This window comes from Rhinatrema bivittatum, chromosome 1 (assembly GCF_901001135.1).
Source record: "Rhinatrema bivittatum chromosome 1, aRhiBiv1.1, whole genome shotgun sequence".
NCBI lineage: Eukaryota > Metazoa > Chordata > Amphibia > Gymnophiona > Rhinatrematidae > Rhinatrema > Rhinatrema bivittatum.
In genome coordinates this window covers 583285243-583297960 of record NC_042615.1, presented here as the reverse complement: position 1 = coordinate 583297960, position 12718 = coordinate 583285243, and the positions used below count along the sequence as shown (strand labels likewise).

General features: G+C 44.6%; 1 protein-coding gene across 3 annotated transcripts in view; it reads left to right on the top strand.

Moving 5' to 3' along the window:
• LOC115100241 (gastrula zinc finger protein XlCGF57.1-like) overlaps positions 1-12718 on the top strand; it is a 48576-nt gene that overhangs the window by 19107 nt on the left and 16751 nt on the right. The window contains exon 5 of one of the 3 annotated variants that reach the window (XR_003859005.1): positions 12434-12509. The exons of 1 other annotated variant lie outside the window; for it this stretch is intronic. The gene's annotated coding sequence lies outside the window, so the exon portion shown is untranslated. Of the gene's footprint in view, positions 1-12430; positions 12510-12718 lie in introns of all 3 variants that reach the window. One more of the 3 variants, XR_003859008.1, reaches the window with a different exon arrangement.

Here is a 12718-nt window from a genome sequence, read left to right as displayed (position 1 = left end):
TTGAGTGAGAGGGAGCCGTACTGAAGTCTGAATGATGCGAAAGTATGGGAAGCCGGAAGATATGCAATCAATATCCAGACTCCATGATTCTGAGAATCCAGGATCGTTTGTGATCTTGCGCCACTCCTCTAGATAGTGCTAGATTCTCCCTCCTACAGGAGTGGCTGGTTGCTGAGTTTGGAAGGTGATCAAAACTCTGTCCAGGTTTGGGCTGAACTTGTTGCGTGGCTTTTGGCTGAGGGTGGTCATGTTGTCTGGGGCGAGTTGGAAGTTGCTGGTGCTGTGGAAGTAGAGGCAGCATCCGGTAATGGAACTGCTGGAAGGGGCATCTCTGAAAGTAAGGCCTTTTATAAGAGTAGTAAGGACACCTTTGGAAGGAAGGTGGTGGTTCTGGTCCTGCAGAGAGGGACTGGACTGCTATATGTTGTTCCGTAATTTGCGCCACTGTTTCCCTGAGCTTTTCTCTTAAGAGGTTGTCAGTGAGGCAAGGCACATCCTACTTTACATGGACATTGATTGAAGGCTACTGGCACTGAACCAGGCCTTTTGGCATGCTCTGAAGTCCTTGCAGTTAGCATAGAGTTTTGAAACAGCTTTTTCCAAAATTGTCTAGGAACCAGGGATCCTTCCCTGGCAAAGTATTTGAGTATATCCTAGTTTTCTCCACTTTCTTTAAAGCCAGTTCTGCCACTACAGATTGATAAGGTAGTTCCACAACTCCAAACCCTAGAGATTTTTGTCCCCTGGGATGCAGGTAACTGGATTTTCCCACATTCTTGTTTGTAATTCTTCTAGTATTTGATGGATCGGAAGAGCTGCTGGTGTTTCCAGAATTTGGAAAAGACACATAACATTTATGTGAGGATCTTGGTCCTTATGCACATTTTTACTGCAAGGGCTTTTCCCAGTTTGTCCAAATATTTTGAGTAGGAAAGATTTTCCGGGGGCGATGAGTGTTCCAGAAGTTCTGGAGTGGCAGGGGGAGGGGGTGGTTTGGATGGTATCCGAGAGGTGAGGGAATACTAATCCAGGTATCTAGTGATGAAGAGGGTGACCAAGGGATATTTGGTTGCTTCAGAGGGGCCAGGTGCACTTCCTCTGAGGGGCTAGAGTCTGCAGCGAGAGAACTTCCTTGCAGGGGTTCTAATGGCATAGAAATGTGAACTGGAGAAAATGGGGCTCCCTCTTATGGGAGTAAAGTTAAAATCCTGGATAGGAGAGGTTGGATAGTACCCTCATTTTAGCCACCAAAGAGGTAAAGAAATCCTTCAAAAACTCTATTACTTGGTCAAGTGGCTGACATGATCTCTGACCTGGCATGGGTGGTGGAACATCGTCTTCTGAGACTAGGACTTGAATGTCTTCTGGACTCTGTAAAATTTGAGATGGCGGTCAGTTAGAAATTAGAGGCACTAGAAAGCAGATGGGATCTGGTGTTTTCTAGATGCAATACTTGGCCTAATAATTTTCTTGGCGAGACTCTTCTGGTGACTGGTAGAGGGAGAGATATCATAAGCACATATGGCCCACGTACAATTGTGTAGGGAGAGTTGCAGACCGATGCATCGATGCTTCTAACTGTAAAGGTGTCGAGGAATGATATGTAGACGACTTATGTATTGATGGCGCTGGTGGTGCTGATGCAGCGCTATGCGTCTGTGGTGCTCCATGCATCGACAGTGCCGGTACACTCGGTGCTTCTTTGATGCAGTGTTCCGCAGAGCGGTGTCTCCTTTTCTTCGACACATGCTGGCTGTGTTTACTTGACCTGAAGGATTCGGCCTACTCTGCCGATGGGAGAAGATATTTGGGAGGAGCTCCTGTTTAGCTCCCTTCTTGGTGAGACAGACAAAGCTGCTCTTCGGGAGGAGGACTGACTGTGTGCTTTCTCTGAGCCTTTCACATTTCCTCTGTTTTATAGGGCCATACTTTTTGTGTACGCGGAGACATCCATCTTGATTATGGTTAGGACTCAGGCAAATGTAACAAAGATCTTGTCCATCTGTAATGAACATTTTTCTGCCACAAATGCACCTACTGAGGCTTTCTTCTTTCCTAATATTATGAGGAAGAAAATCTGTCTCTCTTCTCTTCTTCTTTTTTTTTTTAAAGAACATAACACTGAAAAGTGCTGTTTAGGGGACTGCTGAAGCAGCAAGGCAACTTTTTAGATAGAAAAAAATATAGGAGTAGATATTGAAAGCTAAACTATTTAGCCAGATAAGATTTATCTTGCTTACTTACATGGGCTAGTCAGTTATGCGCTGAATGTCCATGTATTTGCTGCACTGTGGCAGGTCTAACTTATCCGGTTAACTTAACCTTAATTTAACCGGATAAGTCTGAATATTGGCAATATCTGGTTAAGTTAGCCGGATAAGTAGTGCCACCCCCATCTGCTCATTCCCTATCCCCAAGTTATCCGGCTATCTGCTTAGCCGGATAAGTGGTGACCGCTGAACATAGTCTGATATTCAGCAGCCACTACTAAGTCCTACTGATCCGGCTAAGTAGCTTTTAAATATCAGGGTCACAGTTAAGAAACAGAAACATGACTGCAGAAAAAGATTGTATGGCCCATCTAGTTTGCCCATCCATCCAATTAATTTAGCAGTATAATTCCCATCACTTCCTTAGAGATCCCCTGTATTTATCCTATGCTTTCTTGCATTCAGATACTGTTTTTGTCTTCACCACTTCCATGGAGAGGCTGTTGCACACATCCACTAACCTCTCTGTAAAGAAATATTTCCTAAGATAGATTACTCCTGAGTCTACCCCCCTTTCAGCCTCATCACATGACACCTTGTTTTACCTTTCCATTGAAAGAGGCTCACCTCCTGTGAATGGAAACATTTGACATATTTGATTGTATCATATCTCTCCTTTCCTCCACGGTGTACAGATCTTTGTCTATCCCCATATGCTTTAGAACGAAGACTACTGACCATTTTAGTAGTCACCCTCTAGACTGAGTTTCACGTTGCTCTGTTGCTCGAATGAAAAAAAGACTTGAGGGGGTTCACGGGGCAACACCTGAGCGGGAATTCCTGCACATGCTCAGTAGAGCAAGAGCTCTACTTAGAGAAAGAGGTCCATTCAGTGCCACCAGATGACATCATCAATGTAATGGCTACATTGATGATGTCATCAATGTATTAGCCATTGGCCTGGTATAACCTGCACTATTCCAGGCCATCCACTGCTACTACTCACTAGGACCTATAAAGCCCTTTGTTTCTGTGCCTGAAGGTCTGCACACATTGAAAGAAACTGGTGAAGTAGATGTGACAGGACCATTATCCTTGTTCCCATGAGGACAGTGGCCTGTTCTCCCTTGACCTTCAGGTGTTTCTAATCATTTGTGCCTTAATAATGATTCCTGTTCGTACCCCGGATCAGTCCAGATGAGTGGGTTTATGCATCCCTACCAGCAGATGGGAGGCAGAGAACAAAACATTGAGGCACTACTACATAACCAAGAGTGCCACCTGCAGTCCCTCAGTATTTCTCTGTCTCCAGCAGATGGTAGAGGTGCAAATCTGCTGCCTGGAGTTTGAAGAAAAAAGATAAAATAAGAAGAGAGTTTGGCTCCCCTGAGGTGTTAGGTTCCTTTGTGGGCCATCCCTCAGGTGGAGGGGGGGGGGGGGAGTGTTTGTTAATCCCTGTCTGGACTCTGCCCTTCTTGACAGGGAGGGGTAGATTGCTTGGGGTCCTGGATCCCTCTCCCCCTCTGGGCCCTCTCTCCCTCTGTGGGCCTGTCTCCTCAGCCTTCTGTCTCCAGAAGCAGGGGAGTAGTTCTTTCCCTCTTTTAGTTGTGGCCTGTCTTTTAATTTAGTTTAAAAAAAAAAAGAAGAGAGGCTTGAAGCAGGGAGATTGGCATCAGTGGAGGCTCTGTGTAGGGCTGAGGAGCGATCGCGGAGTCTCTGTTTATTTTTAGGTCTGACCACGTGTACAGGCCCGACCGCCCTGACATGCTGGCTCCTGTGCAGTGTGGCAAACTTCGCTGCGGCTGTGATTTGAGGCAAGCGAATGGGAACCAGGGCGGTGCGCAAGGCCTTGGTGTTTCTTCCGCTCGTTTGGGACAAGTCGGTGCAAGTATTCTCGACAATGCAATGACGATAGCACTCCACTGTTTACCTTTTTCCACTGTGAAAACAGACCATTGAATCCTACTCTCTGTTACCTGTCTTTTAACCAAAACTTGTAAAGGTTTGCCATGTACCCATCTGGGCCTGGAGTCTTATAAGGCTTACTGACCCGTGTCACTTTCATTACTTCAGAGCTAGAATTAGAGCTATTGATATAGTCAAGTTGTGATTCCAATAGTTGAGGGAGATGAAAGCCTTGGAAAAAGCTATCTTCATCTCTTGCACCCCCTTCTCTATCCTCTGAGTATAACATCTCAGAATTTCCGCAAAACCTCAGTGATTTCCTTAACCCCCCCCTTAGCCATTTGATCGTTATCCCGACGAAGACCCTCGATTGTTTTCCCCTTCCAAATTTTTAACAATCTAGCCAACAACTTAACCAAGTTAAGTTGTTGGCTCAGAGCACCTCAAAGATGTTTGGGCTCTAAGATGCAAATAAGAATGTAAACTATTGTTGGTTATTTGATAGAGGTCCTTATTCGACTGGTGAGGTGGGTATCCAACTTCTGCTTTGCCTGTCAAAGTTGGTTTTCCAAAGAAAGGATCGTGCCATTAGTTGCCTATTTTTCTTAATCCTATAGGCAGTGATTTTCCCATGAAGTACCACCTTACATGTCTCCCTAAACAATGTAGGGGATATGTCTGTGTTCTGAATCATTTATCTGAAACTCCTTCCACTTTTGAACCAAAAATAATTTAAATTCCCTATCATCTACTAAGTGACCCGGGAAGCGCCACGGTCTGAAGGTATTTCTGTCACTAGAGAACCAAAAATCTGCCCAAATCAGGGCGTGATCAGTTACTGCAATAGGGCCTATTGCTGCCACATCTACCTTAGCAAATAAATCTTGTGAAATCAAAATATAATCAGTTCTGGATAGCATCATGTGAACACGAGATACACGTGTGTATTCTTTGACTTCCGGGTTTACTGTCCGCCAGACATCGAGCAATTGCAAATGGTGACATAAAAAAAGCCATGCCCCTATCCGCACTCACCCTGAAACCCTGAGGAGTAATACATTTATCCAACTTAGCATTATGTATACAATTATAATCACCCACTAGTAGTAAAGTGAGTCATCACTTGGATTATCAAATTAATAAAAACACAAGTGATCATATGCATTGGGCGCATACACATTGCAGATGGTGATGAGATTGCCTTCCAGGTTTACAAATGACAAAAAGATAGCAACCATCTGGGTCCTGAACTTTTTTCAATATTTGGAATGTAGTATTTTTATTTACCAAAATTGCTACTCCACCTTTTTTTTTCCCCTTTTGCTGGAGCGTAGTAGCAAGCTATTGCCCATTCCCTTCTAAGTTTTTAACTCTTCACATCATTAAGGTGCATTTCCTGAAGGCAGACTTGAGCTCTCTTCAAAGATTGGAAGGCTTTTTTTCTTTTAATAGGGGAACCTAATCTGTTTCCATTCCATGAGACTATTCATACTTTACCCCCATTTAGAGCAGGAAAAGTAATTAAACAGTAGAGAGACTACCTCGAAAATAGTGGAAGGCTGCCAGCCAACCCCTCCATTGAAAACAAAACAGTATGCTCCCACCACCAGTAAAAAAAGGTGCTTGTGTAAGGCAATAACATGCAGGGACCAAAATCTGCCTAAACACCAAATGCCCCAGATAGGATTCCAAATGAGAAAAAAAAGAGTCCTGAGAATTGTAGCAAAATGTCTCCCCAGCTCCCCAAACTGGCACCCTGGATCTCCAACCCCCTAATGTCTTGCTCCCCCTCCCCATACCTATGCAACCCCATAAACTTCTGGAAACAACAGCAAACAGGATCACTATATGTGTGAACAGGGGCCACATTCCCACAACCCCCACAGTTGTAGAAAAAGTCAAATTGTGCCATAGGGCAAAGACTGTATCCCTATCGATACGGAGAAATGAACAATCGGGGCCAGTAGTAGAAAGTAATACATATATAAAAATTAGGTTCGTAGGTTTCATAAGCACACCCAGTTACCGTACTGGACAGAGTGCAAAATATATAGGTATCTGTGAACTATCAAAACCCATAGAACAAAAATGTTTAGAGCAGAAGACCATCTTAGAAACTGAGAAGGCTTCAGACTATGTTTAGAAACTCAGACCGGCACATCGCTCGGGCAAAGTCGATGGCACTAACATGAGGTGAAAACAAGAGGACTTCCCCGTTAGAAAGTAACCATGTAAGGCGCACAAGTAAGCTCTTGCTGCTATTGCTGGCTCTCACAGTTCAAAACAAATAAATAAATAAATGAAAGTAACAAAGGACCTGCGGCCAAAACGGAGACAGTCATTTAGCCAGGTCTTCCAGGAACTTTTTCGCTGACTCTGACTCGTAAACCATAGATTTCCCCTCGTGCCAAACTCGTAACCTAGCCGGGAATTGCAGGCTGAAGCATATCTGTTTTTGGATCAAGGTAGCGCAGATAGGGAAAAACTCCTGTTGCATTGCCGATACTCGGACCAAGTAGTCTTGGGCTATCCATATCTTCTTCTCTTGGAACATAAGATCCGGGTGTCATTGATAGGCCTGTAAAATGCGCAGCTTATACACAAAGTTCATAACTTTTGCAATTGCCACTCTGAGTCTCGAATCCGTTGCTTTCTTTGCACCCAGCTGGTGCATGCGTTCGATCTCCAGAAAACCTTTCAAGTCCGGTTAGTCTAAGGCCTCTGGAATCCAATCCAAAAATAAAGCTTGCAGACCTTTCTCCTCAAGGGATTCAGGAAGGCCAATAAAATGCAAGCTAGACCTTCTGAACTACGGTTTTCAAGGTCGTGTTTTTCTGTGTTCTTAACAGTTCTTTCTAGAGCTGTAATTGACAGAATGCCTCCAACATTGGAGGTGCGGCCTTCGACCTGTTCTATCTGTAGGTGGAATTCCGATAGGGCAGATTTTAAGTCTGAAATCTGTGCCGAAATGCCACTGAGTTTGTCATTGAGAGCCGCAATGAACACCGTCATTTCTATGTGTGGTCGGCTCTCAATGAGATCTTATCCAAACGCCATCTTACTTTCCGTTCCCCACGGCTTATCTCTTTCCTTCTTACTTGCCTAGGCAGCATCACAGTAGGCAATTTCTGCATGAAAGGTATGATCAACATAAGCGAGATTGAAGAGAGAAATGTCAGGCAGCAGAAAAGCCCTATTTCAGCTGGATTGCGGGTGATTACAGGAACCGTGGCACCCCGAGCCAAGAGAGACACGTCCTCCTCGGTTCACCATATCACAAGATCCCAAAGAACCTTAGCACTGATTTTTAATAACGCATGCATTAAAAAACTGTGGCCCCACTTGATGCTATAAACGAATTAATATGCAAATCAAACTGGCATTAAAAATCCACAATAAGCCCAAAGATTCTGCCAAAAATGACATTAAAACTGACATGCACATACCTGTGGTAAAAATCGGCATTAGTTGGATAAATGTTGCAGTGTCCCCTATTGGTTGAGAGAAGTAACCTGGGCTGACCTGTGGTGTGATTAGTGGTGTACAGATGTCAGTCTTTTCTGGGACAGTCCTCCTTGCATCGAAATAAACGGCAGCCTTTTCCAAGGCCATTTTGTCAGTGTTGGGTGGTGTTAGGTGAGTTCTGGACTAGGTGCTGGAGGTTATCTTGGTGTTGGAGTTGGTGGTTGTTCTTGGTGCTTTGTGATTGTTGAGTGGTATCTTTTGTGCTGCTTGCTTTTCCCTTGCTTAGAGAAGAGACAGCTGAGGGGTGATATGATAGAGGTGTTTAAAATCATGAAAGGTCTAGAACAGGTAGATGTGAATCGGTTATTTACTCTTTCAGAAAATAGAAAGACTAGGGGGCACTCCTTGAAGTTAGCATGTGGCACATTTAAAACTAATCGGAGAAAGTTATTTTTCACTCAACGCACAATTAAATTTTGGAATTTGTTGCCAGAGGATGTGGTTAGTGCAGTTAGTGTAGCTGTGTTTAAAAAAGGATTGGATAAGTTCTTGGATGAGAAGTCCATTACCTGTTATTAATTAAGTTGACTTAGAAAATAGCCACTGCTATTACTAGCAACAGTAATGTGGAATAAACTTAGTTTTTGGGTACTTGCCAGGTTCTTATGGCCTGGATTGGCCACTGTTGTAAACAGGATGCTGGGCTTGATGGACCCTTGGTCTGTCCCAGTATGGCATGTTCTTATGTTCCTATCCTTTAGTCTTTTTTCTGTGTTCTTGAATGAATCTTCTGAGTACATCTGCTTGTTGGTCTGTGACTGTCTGTCCACTTTTGTGTTTAGGTTCCTGAAAGAGCAGAGTGGTTGTTCTTGGCTGTAGAGAAAATAGGGTGACAGAGGGTGTGACAGTAGGGAAACGGATGAGCGTGACAGGCAGACAAGTGATGACAGAGAGGCCAGGAGGAATGTAGTGCATGAGTCAGTGGAGTATAACCAGGAAGGGGAGAGGGAAGGGGAGTAGCATGCATGAGCTAGCAAGGGCAGTTGAAGGAGGAGAAGAAAGTGAGTGAAGGGGTAAGGGGGAAGGGAAGGGGAGTAGGTAGTGGGAATAGTGCTCAAGGAGGTAGTACCCACCCCTGAGATTATCAAGGAGTGACAAGCAGGTAAGAATCAGCAACCAGCAGCGGGAGGAGAAGCAGTGTCAGCATGATGTGTGCTTCACAAAGGAAGAGAAGGATCTTCTGGTGTGGTGGGTCTGCGAGAGGTACAGTACGCTGTTTGGGCAGAATACATCCTTGAAACTCAAGAAGATTTGGGAGAGCATCACCAAACATGGTAGCAGCCAGTCAGTGACAACCAGGACAGTGGACGCACTGAAGCATTGATGGCGGGACATCAGAGGTGCTGTCAAGGCCATCGAGAGGTTCAAGTGCCAGACAGGAGGTGGCCCACCATGTGATGTGCAGCCGATGCTGGTGAAGGAGCTGGTCCTGGGGATGCTATAGCAGGACAACATTAGCAGCTCTGAAACAAAATCTATGGTGTGGAAAACTCTGGTCCAATGATGCAGGGCATGCCAGGGGCATCATAGGCCATGCCTTCTTGGGTCAGGGATTTCCACACAGGCCCAATGATTCAGAGCCTATCCAAAAATGGAGTTGCACCATAACATATTGAAAAAAAATGGTAGATGGCCAAGTGTGTATCTCTCCTGGCATTCATCTTCCTTGGGGTTTGCACTGCTCTGAGAAGAGACAAATGTTGGAGTTAGAATTTCTTCCATACAATCAGCCTCACCCCTGTCAACTTGCCCCTACCCGCCCCCCCCCCCCTGAAAACTTGTGTAAAAATGTACCTTCAAAATAGTCCGCTATGATCTTGCAGCAGAGCTCATTCCCTCTTGCCATGCTATCTCTGTCCATGGCAGGTGCGAACATATTCGCCTGTGGCCCCAGGGTCCTGATCCATGTCCAGAGGAATGCCATCCCAGAGGGTGATGTTATGGAGCACTAGCCGTTAAGCCCGTAACAACGGGCTACATTAACTTTTTATTTTCAGTCCATTTCCTTACCCCTCATTCTTCCCTCCCTCCCCTCACTCTCTCCTCCCTCCTCCCTCCCCTCAGTCACTCCCCCTCTCTCAGCTCATTCACAACCCCTTCGGATGGCGGAGATGGAAGATCTCCGGGGGAGGTCCCTCCCTCGCGTGCGCCGCCGCTACTGCTCCTCACCGCTGCCGCTACTGCTACTGTTCCTTGCCGCGCCATTTTTGTTACAGGCAAGCTCTGACCAACGTGCTGCCTGCGCATGTGCGGTAGAGTTGCACTCTGCCGCGCATTTGCGGCACGTCGGTCAAGCTTCGTTTATCTAGTAGATACTGCACACCATGACAATGTCTGCCACTTTCTTTGCAGTGCTTCTCCAGAGCAGACAAGGCTGCGGAACTGGCTTTTCAAAAGGCCAAATGTAAGTTCTATGACCGCCTTGGTTCTCGTATGTGCCTCATTATAGTGGATTTCTGCCACTGTACACGATGCAAACAGGGTTATGAGCAGCCATCAGCCATGCCTTACAGCCATAACCAGCATCTCCTGCAAGAATTTGAAAGTAGAACAATCCTTAAATTGCTGTGTGCAAGGCATCAAATAAATCATGCTGTTGACCTGTTAATACCTGTTCCATAAGTTTAGCCAACATTTTTGGTACTCATCTCAGAGTGCTTTCATGCATCCACTCCAGACAGCTAATATTTGATTGTGTAGCGGAATAGTTCATGCTTTTGGCACCATGCACCAGAAAGTGTGCACTATTCTGCTTTAAAGTACCCACCCAGAGAACTTACATTTGAAATTTTCTGCGAATGCTTTTGGCCCCCATCCCAGAGAGCTTACACATGTAGCAGAATAGTATTCTCTTTGGTACCATATATTGTTCCAGAAAGCCTGTACTATTCCGCTCTTGGTACCCACCCCAAAGAGCTTACACTTTGCCATTTTAGCTCGTGCTCTGGTTTGACTTACCAAGCAACCAGCTTTTGTCGTATTTCTCTTCACTGAAATTTTGAGCCAGCTCCAACTGTGTAACAATGAAGGAGCCATATCTGCTTCCAGAAAACTTGGACACAACTGTTGTGGACTGAATAAATGCTTAGACCCAGCAGCTTGAGGAGAAAAATCCTTTTTAATGAAAACCAAAAATGTAATAACCTATTCATTATGGAGAGTACAGCAGATTACCATGCAGTGGAGCAGGATTGGTTCTCTCAAAGATCATTCACTGATACCAGGATTTATATAAGGGTAGCACCAATAATTTAGATACACAATTGGCAAAATAATTCTATGACTGGCTATAATGAGAAAAGAATTATTCTAAGTGACTATATGTAAATTCATTATTTACTATGCAAATACTATCAGTGTGTAAGATGAGTTTGCAGCTAGGCTGGAATGTTAGCATTGGCCTTGGTATACTTTCAGTATAGCACAATAATTTCCCATTTTATACTAGCAGTTTTCTAGCTCATTATTTTCATGCAGTGTCTGTCTAGCATTATGTCTATGCATAATACTAGGCGAAAGCACACGAGGGCGGAGTAAACAGCTAACACAAATAGAGGAAGCACAACAGAAAGATGTGTGGCAAACAATGTACACTGGTCAGTACTTATTAGCAGCAAGATTTTTAATTGTGAATACAGTGAAAAAAAGTGGTACACGTTTATAACTGAACAATCAAACATAGTGTGAGAACAAGGACCCCGACACGGCCGTGTTTTGCGTCAGGGGGACCAGGCCTTCCATATATCTATAAATCAAAAAAGTGAACAAGATATTGAGCAGGTAGGCGAACACATAAATGCAAAAAGATTACTTGACAACGGAACGAGGAGGATGACCAGGAAAGAACATGCATATAAAATTGAAACAATAAAGTAGGTAAACAAATAATTCAGTTAATTAAGGACAGGTGGGTGGTTACATTGCAAAGGGGGGGAAAAGAGAGAAAAGGAAAAACAAAACAGACAAAGCCAGAGGGGTAGTCAACCTTAAGGACTGGAGTGTCTCAGCGCAGGGTTTTCACACCCTGTCTCCTCGAAGCAATACATCCTTAAACACCTCACCACATGTGCTTCAAGTGATGTGATCTACGCCATTTTGTGCCCATGCCCTCTGATTTACATGGGCAAAACTACTCGCCAGTTAAGGGCAAGAATTATCGAACACCGATCATGCCTAAAGCCAGGCCGCTCGGAAGCGCCATTGGTTGACCATTGGCAATCCCACAATCATGTCATTGCAGACCTTACATTTTTTGCTCTTGAACAACCCCTTGTAGCCACACGTGGTGGCAATGTGTCACTAGCGCTCACACGCATGGAACAACGCTGGATCTTTGAGTTCAACTCTCTGACGCCCTTGGGCCTTAACCGTGAGATTGCGTGATCATCTTTTTTTCTAGCTTTTCTCTAGCTTAATTCTCCTCACCCCAATATATACATTTTTGTCTATTTTTTTTTTGCCATTCCCCCCATCTCCTCCCTGACGGTTTGGGCTCCCCCCTTCCTCTTTTTTGCCCCCTCCCTCCCCTGGTTTCTTTCCCGGCTCCCCTGTTATTCTCCTCCGTACATGGCCTTCCATTGGTAGAGTCACAGTCACATGATCACTTTTTGGCATGAGTTTCTCTGCTTACTTTAGGGTCGAACTGTACAGCCTTGTTTGCTACACCGCCATTCAGCATTTTCTGTACTGAGTCCCGAAAGGTTTTTCTCTTTGAACGGTTAGTTTTCTGGCTTTTTTGGTTCTCGTGATCACTTTCTTGATTCTTGTCTGTTTTCCATTTTTCTGTCCAGCAGATAAGATTACCAAGAGCTCGCTTTTGCTCGGGTCTGGATCAACATTTTCAATATACAACTGCCAGATGTTTTAAAGGTAATTTTTGGATCCCTGAGCCTTTCTCCTTGTTACGCTCCCATTTTCCCCGTATCGAACGGGATTCCATGCACTTTCCACATTTTTGCTCTTGTCAAGGTCTGCCTTCCCTTCTTCTTTTTCCCCCCCTCCCCTCCCCTTTCTTCACGCTACCGTGAATATATATTATTTTATTGCTTGTACAATTTTCTGAATCCTTGTCTGGGGTT